The sequence below is a fragment of the Quercus robur genome, chromosome 3 (assembly GCF_932294415.1).
Source record: "Quercus robur chromosome 3, dhQueRobu3.1, whole genome shotgun sequence".
Classification (NCBI taxonomy): domain Eukaryota; kingdom Viridiplantae; phylum Streptophyta; class Magnoliopsida; order Fagales; family Fagaceae; genus Quercus; species Quercus robur.
In genome coordinates, this window is record NC_065536.1 from 31,647,310 (window position 1) to 31,668,351 (window position 21,042).

Here is a 21,042-nt window from a genome sequence, read left to right on the forward strand (position 1 = left end):
GATATGATTCAATAACTACAAACAGTAAAAACAAAAATAGCTAGAATTTTCCTCCAAATTGATGCGGAAGAATATATATTACTTTAACCTAGTTGCTAGATAGCAATTGAAATAACATTATGTTTATACCTTATTTAATAATCACATACCAATCAAGATAATTTAATAGCCATTTTTTTGAAAGCTCAAATTAATAATAATAATATATGTTGTTACATCATTCTCAAAACAAAAAAAAAAAAATATATATATATATATATGTTGTTACATTGATGGTTTAAATTTCTTTTACCAAACCAGTTCGAGAAATACTTGTGCGAACACCCCTAGAAACAATGGTTCAATCTAATTGGACCTATCGTAAGTGTTCCTGTAAGAGTCATATTTTTATATATTGGCATATTTGAGTCAAAACACACTTTACATGTATTTGAGTCTTAATTTTAAGTGTGTTCAAGAACAAACAAAAGTGGTATTATTGAAAATATAAGACTACGCAAGAAAAGCTGAAGATATAGGAATTCAATACCTGTTGATCTATCAATAATAAATGATTCTCAATACCTAGCTTGACACCTCTTGATTTATCGAGTTACGAAAAAACTAAACGGTATTTTTTATTTCAACTCACAATGACTTGGCCCATCTTGGAATTTGTGCACTGGGGTTCCTAAATATATAAAAGAGATATTTTATGACCGTAATCATATACATAGAAAGACAAACGTATACCTAGAGGTTTAGTGACATTCTGTGCGCCTAGGGTTTTGTACCAAGTTACTATCGATTAATCAAAGAGTAATTTGAAGAACATTGCAAAAGCTACATCAATTTATGTGGTTGTCGTGGTGTTAGTCATGGATAGGAGATTCATACAAATGAGAAGTCTTTTGCAAGAAGTAGTCCAATTGGGATTGGAGCTAAGCTCTCTTATAGATTAGGTAGTGTTAGGTTAAAGATTGCCTCAATTAATTAATTCAATTACCCTACATGCAAATAACGTGGAGACACAATCAAATCACCAAACTAAATTAGATGTAACGGAAAATAGATTTGGCATGGCAATTTGATCATGATGGGGAAAATCTTTGCAAACAAAAACCTCATTAGGTGAATTTCAAATTACCACTCCCGAGGAATCCACTAATCAATAATCAAGCGGTTACAAATATAAAGAATCTTACTCTATTAGTATATTACAAAATACCAAAGAATCTTACTCTATTAGTGCCCTAACAGCAAAGTCCTAGGTGGCAGACGGAACATCTTATTAGCTGACGTGGTGCTGATGTGGCAGTGATGTGGCAATTAAAATATTATTAAAAAATATTATTTGGCATTTTTATATGCCACGTCAGCATTTTAATTTTTTTTAAAAGCCACATCAGAAAATTTTAAAAAAAAATTAAATTTAAAGAAAAACCTTAAATCTGATTAATTTAAAATTTTAATTAAAATTTTCCTTTCTTAATATTCATGTTCTTCATCTTGTTCTTCGTGTTCTTCACAGACCAAACCCAGCAACAAAAAACTCAAACCCATATCAGGAGATCACAAACAAAAACAAGAAGAAAAAATTAAATTAAATACTAACAGGTAATTTTCTTCATGTTCTTCCCAAATCCAAGAAGCAACCAAACCAATCTCTAGCAAACCCCAAATCCAAATCCAACAACCAAACCCAATCTCCATCAAATCCAGAAAAACAAAAAATAAATCCAAGAAACAAACCCATAAACACAACAACTAACCCAATCTCTAGCAAACCCATAAACCTAGAAATTTTCTTGGGAAACAAACACAAAAAACCCATGAAATCAAAAAACTCCACATCCTCTCGAAAAAACAAAACCCCGTCCTCGATACCCAATTCACCGCTGGGAAGCTTGATTCAAAGGAAGCGAATTTTGTTGAAGTCTTTGAGGAGAGCAACAGAGTGAAGGAGGCGAAAGAAGACGAAGCGGGTCTCTTAGGGTTAAGGAATTGGGTAAAGAGCTGAAGGGGCTTGACGATTCCGCCGAAAACGAATTGGAAGAGGTTTGAGAATGGGTTGTGAGACTTGTCGGAGGAAGAGGAGATAGCCGGCGCGGAAAGAGAAGAAGACAAAGAGTCATCGTCGGAGAAAACCCAGTCGACCCGAACGACGATGTTGTCGACCTGAGGGACGAGGGAGTGGAAGCAGCACGAAACGACGCAACACCGACCCAAGGCCTTGACATCGCCGATCCTGTTGAAGGTCAAGAGGAGGATAGAGTCGGGAAGATGGTCGATGTGGGATTGCGGCTTCGAAAATGTCAGATCTGACATTGCAAAAAAAACATAGGTTGGTTTGTGATCTTAATTCGTTAGTAGTAGAAGTGGGTTTGGTGTAGATCTGGGAAATTATAAGCATGTGTTTCTGTTTCTGTTTCTGTTTCTGTTTCTGCTTTTTTGTTTTATAAAATTGGTTTGTTTGCCTCTTGGATTTGGGAAGAATATGAAGAAAATTTGTTGTTAGTATTTAATTTAATTTTTTCTTCTTGTTTTTGTTTGTGATCTTCTGATATGGGTTTGAGTTCTTGTTGCTGGGTTTGGTATGTGAAGAACACAAAGAGCACGGTGAAGAACATGAATATTAAGAAGAGAAAATTTTAATTAAAATTTTAAATTAATTAGATTTAAGGTTTTTCTTTAAATTTTTTTTTTAATTTCTGATGTGGCTTTAAAAAAAATAATTAAAATGCTGACGTGGCATATAAAAATGCCAAATATTATTTTTTAATAATATTTTAATTGCCACATCAGCGCCACATCAGCTAATAGGATGTTCCGTCTGTCACCTAGGACTTTGCCATTAGGGCACTGACGGTAGGGACAAAAATGAGATCACATTTTTTATTTTAGGGACTAAAAGCAGTGGAAAAAAAAAAGTTAGGGACCAAAGTGAGAATCGCGTGAAAATGTAAGGACGAAAATGTGGTTTTCGCATTAATTAATCTAAAACATAGAATTCAAAACCAAACTAATCACAAGACACATGGGAATTAATTAATTAAATCAAAACAAATTTTTTGCCCTATTTTGAGTTTGGGGTGTGTACGCATACTCAACCATGCATGCGCATCTTCGAGTATACATATGCATCCTTAGCACAAAATTTGCTAAATACACATTTTGATCGAATCAATTACATTCATGAGTTTAAATCAACGAGAAGTACAAAGGAGACACCAAAAACCAAACAAAACTATATCATGGTTAGGTTAACATCATGAGACAAATATCAAAATAATCTAATAAAGCACATGTAAATACTTCTATATGTTAGAAGATATTAATTTGAAATTTAGAGGGATTAACAAAAGGAACCACAAAGGAAATACTCAAACAAAGCACAATTAAATCACATGTCTATATTAAACAACATCATATAACATACATTATCGTTAAACCAAACAAAAACAATATAAATAAACTAAAACAATAGATTCATGTGGATCTTATTAAGCAAAGAAGGAAATCATTGAAAGAAAACTACCTTGCTTTAGACTCACTAATTTAGAGTTATTTAATCGATTTCTTAGTGCCTATAACACAAAGGTTAGATTGAGATAACAAGAATAATCAAAAGAACACAAAAGAACTTAGCTATCACAACTTAATAACAAAATATTTTGAAAAGATTTTGTAAAAATGAATTAGGAACTAGTTTCTACCTTAGTAAAATGAAAGAAAGAGGTTATGAATCATGTAAAAAAAACGTGCTAGCTGCTGTGTGAGTGTTTAGAAAAGAGTGAGTAGGGTTTTGAAAAGATGAAGACACTTTTTTTAGCTACGGTTTTGATTAGAGAAATAAGGTTAGTATATGTGTGTGTGTAAACTAGGGTTTTTGAGGCATTTTAGAAGTTATCGTTCCCAAGGGTCTGGGGGCTGCCACCCATCAAAGAATGAAGTTTTGGAGCCCAAAAACAGAAGTTTTGAAGGCTTGAAAATTGGATTGCGTACGCATGGTCATGGGTGCATTTGGTACAAATTTCCTTTGATTTCTTACTCCAATTGGACTCAAATTTAATTGGATTAACTTCAAGGAAGTCAATTTTATACCATACCGACTGGTTCGGTCGGAATTTACCATACCCGTGCCTGCACCAGTACAGAAACGCAGCTGTTTCTTACTGCTCCAAATACTTGATCATTCTGAGGTGTACCGGCCATACCAGGAAGTATTTTGGACTTCGGCCGGAAAATGAAAATTGGACAGTAAACAAAAGCACCCAAAAAAAAAATTTCAGCCTAAAAAAATACCAGAAACCTATATCCTTGCAGTCACCACCACTTTTTATGTGGTGAACCAATGTCACTGATCTTCCTCACCATCTCTTGCTCTCTGTCGTCTTCTTCGTTTCTCCTCTGTTTCAACTTTTATGAACTGAAGTGTGAATGAGGAGTGAAGACTTTGCTCCGACTTTCACTTGCCTTTGAAAGGTTATAAAGCTAAAAAGAAGTCTTGGCCTCTTGTTAAGTTTGGGGTGTACCTAACACCCACTCGCTATTAAAAATTTATAAAAATAATACTCTTCTCTTTGCTTTTTATTAAATGTGATGGTGTAGACTGTGTAGTGTTTTAATAATTAAAAAAAAAAAAACAAAACAAAAAAAAAAGTGTGGTGGTGTCCCTTAATCCTGACACCCACCCACGTGAATTTGAAAATTCAAATTTCAAAATTTTTGTTTTAAAGGTTCGTTTGGATAAAACTTTTTGTTGAAACTGAAAACTGAAAATATTGTAGAAAAATAATTTTAAAATGTGTAAATAGTATCGTAGGACCCATTTTTAATGAAAAAGTAACTGAAAAGTGAAGTTTGTGGGTCCGTAAACAGTACACGGGTATACTATTCACGGAAGACTTGGTCAACAACTGCGGCTGGGGAAAAAAAAAAAAAAAAAAAAAAGCTGAAAACACGCTACAGTGCCAAACGTGGACGTGGACTTGTATCCAAACTCACACTAAAAGAAAAAAGTTCACAATTTTTTGTTTACTCCTTGTCTTATCAAACTATATTATTATCCGTTGATGATGTTAACCTATAAGAATTTTGAGTCAGTGAGCGTTTGGGTTTAATGTTTTTCTCCTGCGTTTACGTTTCTGGCGTTTCACGCCTCTTTTTTTTTTTTTTTTTTCCCACGTGTTTCAGCTTTAGAGGACAAAATGCACTGTTTACACAGTGTTCATGCACTGTTCATGCATTGTTCACGGGACCTATAACCACTTTATTCAGAAAAAAAAATTAAAAATGGGTCCCACGGCACTATTCACACATTTAAAAAAATTAATTTGCTACAGTGTTTTCAATTTTCAGCAAAATAAACTGTATCCAAATGGACCCTTAATATGAATTTTGAGTAAATCAATATCTATATCTATTTATTAGTCTATGTATCAAATTAGCGGGGTAATCTCAAAAAGGTACACCAATATTAACTGGTAACGAAATATCTTGTTCCCTTAACCAAACCAAAATGGTCTCTAGTACAGTTTTGACTCCCTTGATTGACCTTCTTTAACCTTATTATGGCACTTGTAAAAATAAAGTCCATTAGCCTTCTATTTTGTACAAATCTGCTCACCATTTTCTCCTTTCTTGCTAGATTTAATTTGATTTTCCTACAAAACACATATTCACACATTAAACTTCATTTAAGCACAAAATTAATTATTCAACATTATTCCAAAACCAAATATAAGATGATGAATTAATACAAAATAAGTATGATAATGCTTTTTATAATGATATAAATATGCAAAATTAAGTTATTATCAGTTAATTAATTGGGGTCAATATCTTAACCCAACAATACCGATGTATGCCATTAGTTCAAGGCTAGAGCAAAGAATAGGAGTTGCCACTTGGTTAGGTCTAAACCACCTAGGACTCCTATACAAAGGTTAAATAAACTAAATGTGTGTCTGGAGTTAGGATGCAAGTTTAGGAAAGTGTTAGACACTCAAGTTTACCCGATTGAATGTGTCAATCTCCACTTATGTATTTCATAGACATGGCCAGACCTTTAGCATTGGGCTTCTTATGAATAGAGCTTAAGTCATATGAGATACAAAATAGGGTTTGTCTACACTACCACCGCATACCCTTGATATGGTGGTCACTCCACAAGTTAAATGTTCGTGGGGTGTGAGGGCAAGGGTCAAGGTTCAAGTCTCCAAGAGAGAGCTTCACACAGATATCTATATATATAGACACACACACACACACTTAGATTAGGTTAAAGTAGAATTTCTATCTTGTATAAAAAAAAAAAAGGGTGTGTCTACACTTGGTCTAAGAAATATTAAGTATTCTTCGATTGGAAATGAGTTTGATCTAATATCGATAAGAACTCAGTCACTTTTATTCCAATGCAGAATACATGATTGATTGTTTGGACTTCTTTCTTCTCTCTTTCTTTATCCTAACAAACTATAAATGTCTTTCACTATGGTTTAGCTACAATTACCAAAAACTCGGATACCCTCAATCCTATGCACATAACCTACTTGATCTTTTTGTCTAGCTCATACTTTCACCTCTCTCTCTCTCTCTCTCAAGCAATTTAAAAAGCAAACTGGTCAAAGAATCAGAAAATGAAGTGATTCTCGATTCTCTGATCGAATCAAAGTCAGACCGGTGATCGAATAAATGATGTCATAAATAATTAATTAGTAATTTAAAAATTATAAAAATATATAACAAGTTTATAACTAATAATATTTATTTAAAAAATGCGGAAATCACATTTTTGTCTCTACATTTTCAGGTGATCCCCACTTTGATCCCTAAATTTTATTTTTACTGTTGTTAGTCCATATTTAGAAAAATGCCATCCATTTTAGTCCTTTCCATCAGTGCCTTAGCAGCAAAATCCTAGGTGGCAGACAAAACTATTAAAATAATAATAATAATAATTTTTATTTGGCATTAAAAAATGCCACATCAGTATCTAAATTAAAAAAAAAATTATTTATTAATTTTAACTAAATAAAAAAAAATTAAAAACAGAATTAAAAACCAAAAATCACATGAATTGAGATCTAAGTGTGTCTTAAACAAGAACAATAAGAACACAAACCCAAATCTAACACACAAACAAAAAAAACTAGAGAATTCACCTTCTAGTCCTAGCTACTACAACTTAGCAGCTCAATTCCTCAGCAACAATGCAAGTCAAGATCTCACACACCACCTTAGTATCTCCCACCACACCACCATTCCACGAAGACCACACCCTCCCTCTTTCCCATCTCGACACCAACCCCAACCTCCACGTCACCTTTCGTTACCTCCGCACCTACCTTAACACCGCCACTACTGTCGCCACTGCTAACGACCCTTTCCAAGTCATTTCCACCGCACTCTCCGCCACACTCTCCGCGGCTCTCGTCCACTACTACCCTCTCTCCGCCACTCTCCGCCAAAACCACCTCTTTTGCAGTATTAAAAACCTAACTGTGTTGCTTACCCATGCCATCGTGGATGACACCACTCTCGACTCTCTCAACTACCTCGACGACAACCTAGATACCCACTTTCTCGAGCAGTTGGTGCCCGACCTGAATCAGGAAGAGAGGCTTGTAAACCTGTGTGTGCTACTAGTCTCGGTGTTCAAGTGTGGTGGGTTTACTCTCGGGGCTGCAATACACCACTCGCTGTGTGATGGAGTTGGCACAACTCAGTTCTTCAACGTTATGGGTGAGTTGGCTCGTGGGCCGACTCGGGTTTCGGTTAAACCGGTGTGGGATCGGTCGAGTCTGTTGGGACCCAGAGACTAGCTAAGAGTTGAGGCACCAATTCATGAGTTCTTGAGTTTGGAGAAGGGGTTTTCATTGTACAGTGAGGAGACTGGTCCGGTTGTGAGGGAGTGCTTTGACGTGAGTGAAGAGTGCTTTAAGGTGAATTCTTTAAGGGAATTTGCAGGATAGCGCAGTAAGGTGAAAGAATATGATAAGTTAACGCATGTTTGAAAGGATTTTGGGAACTAGCATCTCGAGTTTTTAAAACTCGAGATCAATTTCAAAAATCAAGACTCTCAAACTCAAGTTCTACTGTTGCGGTGGAGCAATTTAGCCACGTGGAACTCGAGTTTGAGAGACTCGAGTTCCATAGCAGCAGATTTGAAGATGGAAAAGGAGAAAAGGAGAAGAAGAGAAGGAAAAGAAGATACGGATCAAAAGAAGAAGAAGAAGAAGACAACCTGGAGAAAACTGGATCTGAAGAAGATGAGCGATCATCGATGACGGCGAAGAACGCATTGGTCGGATTGTCGATGACGACGGTGGCGAGCAAACGGCGCGTCGTAGAGATGAGCATCGGCTAGCCGTGGTAGGGGTTGGAGAGAGAGGCGGCGCGGTTGAAGAGAGAGAGATCGTCGAGCTCGTCGGGGAGAGGGATTGGGACAGAAGGGTGACACCAGGAGAAGAAGATCTGGATCCGTCGAAGAAGAAGATCTAAGGAAGAAGAAGATCTGGATCTGCCGAAGAAGGAACTCAAGTCTTAAAGACTCGAGTTCCAGCTAGATATTCCATCCAGGTCAGCATGGCATTCCTTAAATCTTGAGTGTTAGAAACTCGATTTCTAAATTGAACTCGAGTTATAGAGTCTCGAGATGCTATTTTGTTACTTAGTTTGCAAACTTGACAACTAATGAAAATGTTTAAAAAATAATGTTTAATGAAAAAATAAATCTGAATTCTTTAGTTTTCTGGGTTTGTGTATTAGATCTGGGTTTTTGTTCTTGTCGTTCTTGTTCAAGACACACTTAAATCTCAATTCATGTTATTTTTGGTTTTTAATTCTATTTTTAATTTTTTTTATTTAGTTAAAATTAAAAAAATAAATTTTTTTTTTAAATTTAGATGCTGACGTGGCATTTTTTAATGCCAAAATAAATTTTTTATTATTATTATTTTAATAGTTCTATCTGCCACTAACGGAAATGACTAAAATGGATGGTGTTTTTCTAAATAGAGACTAAAAGTGGTAAAAATAAAATCTAGGGACCAAAGTGGGAATTGTCTGAAAATGAAGGGATAAAAATGTGATTTCCGCCTTTAAAAAAAAAAAAATATATATATATATATATATATATTTATATATATATATATATATATAATTATTTGGCATATAACAAGTTTATAACTAAGGTTTATTTATTATTTATTTGGTTTATATATTAATTATTGAGTATATATATTTGTTACTTATATAATATATCATTGTTTAGTTAATATATAATTGATTTAGATATTTATAATGTCACTATTAAATTTAGAGTAAAGGATTCGAGCTGTGGGGTTAGTAGCATGTTGTAATTATCTCTATAAAAAAAAAAATGATGTGTAACCAATTACAAAGAGGTCATTCAAATATTTATTTATAAGGTGGTTGAAGCTCACCAATCACATTTATTGTCATATCAATTTGTATGTTTTATAGTACCTACCACATTTTCCATGAATTTATGCTCATGTTTGTGTTTTTTATTTTGTCAAAGATAAAATTTATGCTAATGTTTTTGTTTTGTTGCATGGCCAACAACGTGTCACACTAGGACTCCTTTAACTTAGTTTTGACTTTTGTTAGAACTCCCACGTTTTTACACATCAGCATTATTAAAAAAATTATAAAAAATAAAAAGCTAAAACTCGAAATTTTTTCCACAATTCCGAAAATCTTCTCTACTTTCTCTTCTCTACCCTTCTCTTCCCCCAAACGCCATTCTCTACATCAGTTTCCTCCAATTGGTTTTAAAAAGAAAGTCTAACTCCTTTGCTCCACAAACTCTATCGTCTCCTTCTTCCTCAACTCTACCTTGATGCCACAGTGGCAGTGGCGAGACACTCCGTGTTTTCAAATCAATGTTCTTAATTTTTTTCCGTGTTTATTTTTCCTCATATCAATGATCAAACCTAAAAATTCAGATTTGCTACTAAATGATTTGTGAGGGGGAAAAAAAAAAGAGTAGAAGAAGAAAAAGAAAGAATTCAGCCGTTCTTCAAGGTTTGCATTTGTACTTCGTAAGTCTATAGAGTTTTCAAATTGCTAGAGTGAGATGACTAAATGAGACTTGGAAGTAGGTGGCTGGACTTGGGAGTGGAGAAACTTCATGATGTATAAAATTATAAATATACCAACATATTTGTTTATTTACAAGAAAACCCAAATGTGAATTATTTTTTCCTCAATAACCATTCTGATCACTTTATTATGATTTTCTTTTTAAAAATATTGTAATAAATAAAATTCATTAAACTATATCATTTAGCTTAATAATAGTCATATATAAGTAATATATATGACTATTGGATATATGACTATTGTGCTGTGTATCTAAGAGTTAAGTAATTTTGGATATACACTACTGCCAATTTTTTTAAGACTTTCTCCACTCTCCATGTGTGTATATGTTAAAAAACTTGGTATTCTCAAAAAAAAATAAAAAAATAAAAACCCTTACATCGCAACATTTATTGGATTATTGAATACTAATTTTTATTTTTTATTTTTTGTTTGATTGATATTTTCCAAGAAAACGTTAATGCTAAAACAAAAAGAAAATTAGTAATTTAATGTTTCATATCAAATTTTTAAGATTGGGATTAATATGTAATCAAAGAGGTTACAAAAGTTATATTTGTAAAACATTCATATAAAATAATAAGTCATACTCAATAGCTTTCCCATGCAACACACGGGATAACGACTAGTTTATAATATATTATAAAATTTAAATTTCTATAATTAATAGATGCATAAAATGGTGACACATGTCTTTTTTACAATGCACAAAACAATGACACATTAAACGCCACGTGGTAGACAACTATTGGCACATGTGAATCTTCTTGCTATGTGTCACTAATAAATAATAATAAAAAACTTAAATGCGCACTATAAATTCAATCATTTTAATAATTATCCACAATAAGTTCCTTTAGGGTGTGTTTGTATGAAGGTAAAATAGGGTGAATGAAAAATTTTAGAGAAAAAATGAGAATGAAAACTTTTTTAGAGTATGTATGTTTGGTTGGGTAGGGAGGAAAGAAAATAAATAGTGGGGCCCGAGTGTTTTTTTCCCAGACTCACCAAAAAGTTCTCTCCTCAAAATAAAGAGAAAACTGAAGGGAGAAAATGAGGCTGCTTAATGGAAAAAATACATATGTGCATGTGCAAATGGGCAATTCATTCAATGCCTTTCTTCTTCTTCTTCTTCTTCTTCTTCTTCTTTTTTTTTTTTTTTTTTTTGCGCTTTCCTAGGAAGTCGTTGCCTCTTCCTTTTTTTTTTCTTTTCCTTTCCTAGACGTTTCCTTTTTTTCTTTTTCTTTTTTTGATTTCTTAGGTTGTGGGTGTGATAGTTGTTTTTTTTTTTTTTTTTTTTTTTTTTGGGACATGATTTTTTTTTTTAATAAATTGGGTGATTGCTTTTTTTTTTTTTTGGTTGTTTGTCACTTTTTTGTTTTAATTGGCCATTATTTTCTAACAATGGTGTATGAATAAATTTATACACTTTTTCTTTATCTATACTTTTCCACTCCTAACCAAACAAAAATGAGAGAAATTAAAATTTTTTCTATCCTTCCACTTTTCCATCCTCCCACCATTTTCTATCCTCCCACTTTTCCACCACTCTAATCAAGCCAACCCTTAATTACTCCATAAAATTTTCCATTCTTATTCCCCAACAATTGTTTCTATAAGTAACTTAAAAGACATGTTCTGAAAAAGGAATATTTAAATAATGCTCGATTTGATTTTAAAAACACGTTTAGGCAACAATTTGTCTCTCCCTCGTAGGAGCTCTCTCTCACTCTCTCTCTCTCTCTCTCTCTCAACCCAAAAAGTTGAGCCTTTCCCTCCCTCTACCTTGATTAGGGTTCCTCGCTAGGGCATGCCCCTCCCTTTCTAGTAGTGCCATCATGGAGCAAGCGGTGGTAGACGGCCTACTTAATCTCTGACTTATGAAGGAAGAAGAAGAAGAAATTCCCATCACAACAAGATGCAAGTCAGAACTACTAGAGGAATGCTCCCTGAGTCTCTTTGGTTAGCTTCTCTCAAACAAGCACCAGAATCAAAAAGCAATGAAAAACACCTTGAGATCAGCATGGAAGATGGGATCGGATTTATAGATAGTTGATGTAGGCAATAATGTGCTACAGTTTAAGTTCAGTTAGGAATATCAACTAAAATGGGTCAAAAAGAATGGACCTTGGAACTTTGATAACAACCTCTTGCTACTGACCAGATGGAGAAAAGGCCTATCTTCCACAAACATTACCTTCACCCACTCACCTTTTTGGGTTCAAATCTGGGGGCTCCCATTTGAACACATCTTAAAAGAAGTAGGCAAAGAACTGGGAAATAGCCTAGGAAAGTTCATAGAATCAGATAGAAGATCATGTCAATCAGATCAAGCTAAGTTCATGAGGATTAGAGTGGACTTATAACTGGACAAACCCCTTCGGCATGGGGGAAAGATAGCTAGCATGGAGGGGGAAAAGTTCTGGATAACCTTTAAAAATGAGAGGCTCCCAACCTTCTGCTTCATATGTGGCAAGATGGGTCACGATGACAGACACTACCACATGAGCATAGAGGAACATAACACTCCCCAACAATATATGGATTGGCTGAAAGTGAATGGAAATCCCAAGATGGGGCTTGACAGATCATGCTTAACTAGCAGTGGAGGGAGAAAGGATAGAAACGAAGACAGAGTAGAAGAAAATATCTAGGCCATGGCAAGAACCTCCTTCATCTCTGTAATGGATTTAGGTGTGGGAAGTTCTAGTAATGGAGGCAACTAGCGGCCAAAGGAACCAAGATGTATGGAAAAAGTAGACGTTTCTGGATCCCCCAGAAGCAAATCGGCATAAATCCAGGATGGATGGGACAATACGTCACAGAAGAAGTGTACCCCCAGGCAAGAGTTAGAAGCGCGTGTGAGTGAGACAGACAAGCTGGAAAAGGATGCCCTGTCTATAATGGGCTTGCCAACCCAAATTGAAAAGGATATGATGGAAGTTTCAAGCCCATTGAAGCCCAGAGAAAGCCCAATTGCAATTGAGGTAAGTATAAAGGAAAATATGAGTCTAGCGAATGTTATAAAAATAAAGGGAAAGGGCTGATGGAAAAAATTAGCTAGAGAAAAAGGCTAAACCCAGCATTCCGATCCAAAGGCCTAATCAAAAGTCTCTGAGTTCAAAAGATTAAAGAAAATAGAATTTTTGGAGGGTGAGGAAACAACCCAGAAAAGAAGAAGCATGATTACAAACACACACCAGGCAGAGCCTAACGAGGGATCGGCGGTGGCTGCTAGGCAGCACCGCCGGGAACCATAAATCCCTTAAGCTGGAACTGCCGGGGACTTGGGAACCCCTGGTCAATCAGAGCATTGCACGATCTTGTGAAGCGTTGGAATCCCAAAATTGTCTTCCTCTTAGAGACAAAATCAAAAACAAGACGTATGGAGCAAATAAAAACAAAATTGGCTTGGCAAATGGACTCATCGTTCCCAGCAAAGGACAAAGTGGAGGAATTGCTCTCCTCTGGTCAAGACAAATTGACCTGGAGATTAAGAGCTACACGAAGAACCACATAGATGCAGTGATCAAGGAAGCCAACAATGATTTCTAAATGGAGACTAATTGACTTCTATGGCCATCTGGAAACCCATAAAAGGTGTGAATCCTGGAATCTTCTTACTTTACTCAATTTCCAATTCCACCTGCCATGGCTATGCTTGGATGACTTTAATGAGATTCTGTCGATGGATGAAAAATTTGGGGGAGAAGACTGCTCTTAACAACAAATGGATGGCTTCAGGAGTGTAATGAACTACTGTGGCTTTCAAGATTTGGGATATAATGGGCCAAACTTCACTTGGAGCAATATGTAGGAAGGTGAGAATAGAATTGTCCTAAAACTAGATAAAGTCTTTGCAACCCCTAAATGGACTACAAAATTTAGGGATATGAAGGTTCACCACTTGGTTGACTTAACGTCTGACCACTGTGCTTTGCTAATCACAGATCCTCTAGCAATACGCCAACCCAAAATGAAGCGATTCCACTTTGAGGCTATGTGGACAAAGAGAGAAGATTGCTGAGCCATTATTAAGGCGTCATGGGGAATAGAAGGTGATCTCAAAACCCCTGAAGGTATGGTAGTAAACCTAAATAATAGTGCCTCAAAACTTTCAAAATGGAACTCAGCGGTATATGGGAAACTTGCAAAGAAAATTCAAACAAAAAGGAATGCACTAAACACTAACCCTCCAAGACAACATGGGAGAGATGAGTTCAGAAATCAAGAAGCTAAGGAGGGAAATCAATGAACTCCTTGATGATGAGGAAACCTATTGGGGTTAGGGGCAAAAACTCATTGGCTTAAGGAGGGAGATAGAAACACAAAGTTCTTTCATGCCCAGGCTTCGAAGAGGCGTAAGCAGAATACAATTTTGGGTCTTTGGGATGCGAATGGAAAATGGTGTAATGAAAGAGAAAGCATAGCCCAAGCAGCCACATCATACTTTAAGAGCATCTACACAACCTCACATCCAAACCACATTGATGAAGTGATTGCAGCAATCCTTGTCAAGGTGACCAATGACATGAATGCAAGCTTAACCCAGGATTTCTCTAGGGAAGAGGTTGTTATCGCACTCAAACAAATCCAACCCACAAAAACTCCTGGACTAGATGGTATGTCTGCTATTTTTTTTATCAGAAACATTGGAGTATTATGGGTGATAATGTCACTAATTTGGTGCTGAATGTCCTTAATGGTGGTATGCCTATAGCAGAGCTCAATAAAACCAATATAGCCCTTATTCCAAAAACAAGTAACCCTAAAAGGATGGTTGAATTCCGACCCATAAGCCTCTGTAATGTGATTTACAAGCTTATATCTAAGACTCTTGCCAATCGCCTTAAAACTCTCCTTCCCCAAATCATCACAGAGAACCAGATTGCCTTTACCTTTGACTGACTTATAACGGATAATGTCCTTGTGGCTTTTGAGTTGATGCATTTCCTGAATCATAAAACCTTAGGCAAAGATGGCTACATGGCAACAAAATTAGACATGAGTAAGGCGTTTGACAGAGTTGAATGGAGGTTCATACAAAAGGTGATGGAAAAGTTGGGTTTTAATGCTAGATGGGTAAATTTAATCATGTAGTGCATTACATCAGTAACATATTTAGTCATCATAAATGGGGTTGCTCATGGAAACTTTATCCCAATAAGGGGGCTTCGTCAAGGCGACCCCTTTTCTCCAAGCCTTTTCCTTCTCTGCACAGAAGGATTATCTGCCTTAATCCATGAAGTTGCCAGGAACCAAGCAGTCACAGGTATCTCCATCGATAAGGGCTGCTCAAGGGTCACTTACCTCTTCTTTACTGATAACAACATCTTTTTCTGCAAGGCAAGTTTGTAAGAATGCCAGGCACTCAGAACAATTCTCCAAAGATATGAAGAAGCATCGGGGCAGAAAATCAACACCAATAAGTCATCGGTGTTCTTCAGTCCTAACATAACCCAAGAAACAAGGCAAATGATTTTCAGCATTTTAGGTCCCATGCAAGATTTAAGACACCAAATATCAAGGCCTCCCGTCCTTTATTGGGAGATCAAAGAAGCAAGTGTTTACTGTCCTAAAGGAGAGAGTAGGTCAAAAGCTAGAAGGATGGAAAGGCAAACTTCTTTCAATGGGTGGAAAGGAGATTCTCATCAAAGCCGTTGCCCAAGCAATCCCTACATACACTATGAGTTGTTTTCAACTCCCACAAGGCTTATATGAGGACATGGAAAGTATGATGAGAAGTTTTGGTGGGGACAGAAGCAAAAAGAATAAAAAAAATTGCCTAAATCAATTGGAAAAGAATGTGCAAACCAAAAGCTAAAGGTGGCATGGGCTTTAGAAATTTACAGGCTTTTAACTTGGCCATGTTAGCAAAACAAGCCTGGAGGATCCTTTCAAATCCAAACTCTATAGTAGCTCGGATGCTCAAAGCCAAATACTTCCCCACAAGTGACATCCTCAATGCTAAGCTAGATAACTCACCTTCTTACTCTTGAAGAAGTATCCATAGCAGCTTGAAGATTATCAAGAAAGGGACTCGTTGAAGAGTTGGAAATGGGAAGCTTATCCATGTTTGGGAAGACAAATGGCTTCCAACACCATCTACCTACAAAATTGTATCCCCCCCAAACAACATCCTTGAATTCCCTATGGTCCTCCTTGATTGATATTGGCACAAAATGGTGGAGAATGGATTTACTCAGTGTAGCCTTCCTGCCCTTCGAAGCCAATACAATCTAAAAAATTCCTTTGAGCCACAACCTTCCAGAAGACAAAATCATCTGGATTGGGAACAAAAAGGGTGAATTCACAGTTAAAAGTGCCTACCATATAGCATATAATCTCATTGAAGCCAAGGAGGAAGGGGAATGCTCCTCGAGTGACCCCAATGCCTAGCTTTGGAGTCTTCATCTCCCTACAAAGGTTAAGATTTTTAGATGGAGAGTGTAACACTCCGACCCAACTTTATAATTAAACTATGTGTTTGAACGGTTAATTATTATTTTAAGTCATTTTCTTTCTATAATTAATAAAAGAGTATTTAATAAACATATTATTTTATAATGCCATTGAATAAGAATTGTAAAGATTATAAATAAGTGAATGGCTAATTGTATTATAAAAATATACTAAGTATATACAAAACTATATTAAGTGGTTAAGTTATTAGATATATAGTTATTGGTGCTTAATTAAGTGTTTAAGGTAAGGGTTTATATGCTTGTTATTATCTTAATTACTTTAAGTGCATAAAGTTTTGATATTGTGATATTATAAAAGATATATGCTCTTTTAATGATAGAAAAAAGTTTATAAAGGTAAGGGCTTAGATGTAAGGTTATTTTGTTGTTTGGGACTTTCTAGAATATAAGCTTATAAGGGGGGGGGGGGGGAAGTAAATTAAAAAAAAAAAAAAAAGTCTAAAGGGTGACCCATCAACCCTCTTTCTCTTGGTCAACACATGTGCCCCACAAATCCTTCTCCCTTATCTTTTCTTGGCTGCACCAGAAGGTTCGGCCCTTCTTCTTCTTTCCCAATTCCTTTTTCTTTGTTCTTATCTCTTTCTTCTTCCCTTGTTCCCACACAGCAGCACCTTATCTCCTCTTTGACTTTCTCAAAGCAACTAGAAGACTCAAGAACTCTCTCTCTCTCATACCCAAAGAAAGAAAAGCTCTCGACACTTCTCTCCCTCTCACACCTATGGGTTCAACAGCAAGGAACAAGAGTTTCTTTCAAATCTTCTCAAGTTCTTGTTCTCAACTTGAAGCTAGAGTGATTCTAACTCTATCACTCCAAGAATCTGTCTAGGATAAGGGGAAAATCTAATCCTTTTAATTTGTTGTACATTTTAAACTTAAGTGATGGTTGTATGAATTTTTATATGTATGTATTGGATTTTAGAGACTGTTGATTGGCTGAATATGAAGAGAGTCATTGTTTATGCTTGCATGTGCTCCTAGATGATAGACTATGATAAAATATGCTATGGATAAGTGTTAAAATGAGTAAAATGGCTAGATAAAATTTATGGAAGTACTATTTGAGGTGTTGAATGTATAATTGATTCAGCAATTGAAGTTTGTTAAGAGTTAGTTTATGAACTTGTTAAGAGTTGCACTCACTGGTTAACCTGTTTGGTCATTATAAATCTTGTATTTTTCTAGGACAGCTATGGGTAAAAGATTTATTGGAAATTATTAGATGATATGTCTAGTAGGTGTGTATTAAATTTCATATGAAAATACCATCGTTTGATAATTGTTTGTGAATTTACAAAAAAAAATGTTGCAGAGCTGTTACTGTGACAGATTCTGTGTTTACGCATGATAAATTATATATTAAATTTTATACAGTGAATTAGGATGCTAGGAGTAGTTCTTATGAATTCTAAGACAAATATAATTGTAATGGAAGTGGTCTCACAGCATTTGGATTAATATAAAAATAATGGTTTAATTTCTAATTTGCATGAAATTCTGTCAGGACATATTCGAGCATGTTGTCTTGTATGGTTTTTAGTAAATTATGGTTTTATGATTTGACTTTGAAATTGATCTGTTATTTACTAGACATCCATAGGAGTTACTTTGTAAAATTGCATGAAGTTTGGATGTGAATTGATAGCCCATTTGTATGTTATAAATGAAGTATATGCTGTTAGAATAAAACAGTGAACAGTAAGGGACATGCCTAACTTTGAGGATTTAATTCTAAAGTTAGGATGAATTTTTGGGCTCTAAATTAATATGCTTATCATTTAGTAGGTCTAGATCATGGATAAATTTTGTATAACTTGGTTCAAGGTTTAGTACTCAAAGGAGGGGTTTTAAACTATTCTACTGCTTTTTCATGTTGCGGTCTTGTTCAACGTGTTTTATGTTGCTATATGAGTGTATATGATTATATGACCATATTTAAAAGAGTTTATGTTTATGCATGCATTATTGCCTTAATCTCAAGCACCTTTTGAAATGAAGTTGGCTCTTATGTAGATATGATATAAATGTGAGAATGATGGTTTTTCTTTACTTTGGTATATCATTTGTTGATGTGTGCTTCATATGTTTGTGGGAACCTCATTAAGGTGGGATTAAGATTTCCTTGATTATAAGAGATAGGCTTTGAGGTAAATGTATAAGTTTATGGTAAGGAGTAATTGATAGTAATAAGTTTAGATATTTGGTTTAGGTGTTACCAGTTTCCAAGTCTAAGTTCCTTCAACTTTAGGCTCTCGGTTCCTCTGCTTTCAAGTAAGGGATAAGTTATATAAGCATTTGGTAAGTCATAAGGTTATTTTAAAGTGTATTATGCATTAAAAAGTTTTTGATTAGAGATATGACATGTAATCATGTTTAGACAAAAATATGTTCGTGAGCTTTCGAAACCTTATGTATATGATTTAAGCATATTGATGCTATTACTAAATCCACAAACATGATGTTTAAAGAAAACAATGGAAATGCTATTATTGTAAAATGTAATGCAAATTATGGATTTCAATATGATGTATAAGTATGAAATGTTTTTGGGTTATATCATCTGGTAATCTAAACTCGGCCAATAAGGGTTAATTACTGGCTTTCCATGGAAAATGTTATCAGTTTAGCCATTTTAAGTAGAGGAAATGGGGTTGCCCGAAACTCTAAGCCATTTAAAGTAGAGGAAATGGGGTTGCCCGTAACTCTAATCTAAACAAGGCCTTCTCCTTAATGTGTATGGACGGCGGGGAGAAACAAAACCTTGAGAGGATGTGCCATCAGGCCTCCCAAAGAGGACAATATCATGCACACGAGGGCACCCAAATGTGATGAGGCCTTCTCTGTACAGACTTGTCAAATATGGATTAACCAATATGTATTTATGAACAGCTATATTATGTTATTAATCATGAGAGAATGATTTTGTTAAATGCATTGTGAAAAGTTAAAAGCTCTCATGAAAAGAAGAAGTTTATGATGAAAAGAAAAACTGTTCTTTAAAGATAAGAGTTTTTGAAGTTCTGTTGTGCATTAAAGATAAAGAATTTGATGAAATGGTTTTAGTGTCCTGTAAAGATAAAGTTTCCGATGAAAGTACAAGTTTATGTTAAAAATGAAAGTACAAGTTTATGTTAAAAATTTATCAGATATATGTTATTTATGGAATGTTAAGTTTTATGACTATGAAAGTTATAATATTTTATGAGAATAAGTTTATAAATACAAGTTTTCTTATTCGTCAAGATGTGTCTAGTCTAAGACAAAGTTACCAATCATTTGATTTAAGTTAAAAAGATTATCTTATCACAAGAATATATATATATATATATATATATATATGCATGTATGTAGATAGTTTTAAACAATCAATATTATATTTTGTGACTTTGTAAGAAATGAAAGAAATTCAATCCTTAAGGTTTGGTAATAGTATTCTGATAAGAAAAAAGGAGAACAATTATTTACCTATGAAAAGCATATAAGTTATTATTAAGAATAGTATAAAATACTATGCATGAAAAGATGTTCTCCTATTTGAATATTCATAAAATGAAATGATTTGATTTACATGCATCCTTATTAAATTCTCATGTATCTTACCCTTACTGAGTTGTGTAGCTCACCCCTTCCACTTTTTCAGTTAACAGGTTTTATTTTGAAGTAGATGGAGCCTTAGTCGAGTTTTGGAAGGAGCTAGTTTGAGTTTTAATGTATAAATTCCAAATTAGAAATTTGATGTTAGTTTTGTAGTATTGTGTATTTTAGGATCTAATGAAAGTTGTGTACCTTAAAGCATTAAGAGATGTATTATGTGAGATTTAGAATTTGAGTAATTGGTGGATTATGTTATTCTTTGAGTACAATGTAGATGCTCTGAATATCAAGTGAAAAGTTATTTCATTTAAGTAAAGAATCAAGAATAAAAAGAAAGAGGGAAGCTTTTGTGAAAGTTTTGTAAAAGTTAAGTTGGTTCTTGTTAATATTAGGTTTAAACTTGATATTAGCATGCTAGTCATTGTCACAAATCCAGGTATCGGGTTTGGGGCGTGACAGAGAGCTTGTATCAATGGCCTTCCAACTTTGGAGAATATTGCTATTAGGGGTATTAACACAAATAAGATCTGCCCAGCCTGCAATAAAGACCCTGAGTGCCTCCAACATGCCTTACTTTGCTGTGAGTTTGCCAAACTTGTCTGGGATCACTGGCAAGATACCCCACTAATCACTCACCATAGCAGAAGATCCTTCTTAGACTCTGCCTTGCACCTGATCATAAACAAAACCACCCTAGACCTGGAATACTTCTTTGCTTCAGCTTGGGCTATTTGGTATAATAGGAATCAAATCATCCACAATGAAGCCTGCCTTTCTCCTATGTAGGTCTAGCAGATAGCAAAAAGTATTGTGTAGGACTTCATTGAAGCTGCCACCATTGATTTCCCTATTAGAA

At 35.0% G+C, this 21,042-nt stretch overlaps 1 pseudogene; it reads left to right on the top strand.

The window, feature by feature from the left end:
* Positions 1 to 7,178: 7,178 nt before the first annotated feature.
* On the top strand, positions 7,179 to 13,665 carry LOC126719523 (10-deacetylbaccatin III 10-O-acetyltransferase-like; annotated as a pseudogene).
* The last annotated feature ends 7,377 nt before the right edge of the window (positions 13,666 to 21,042 follow it).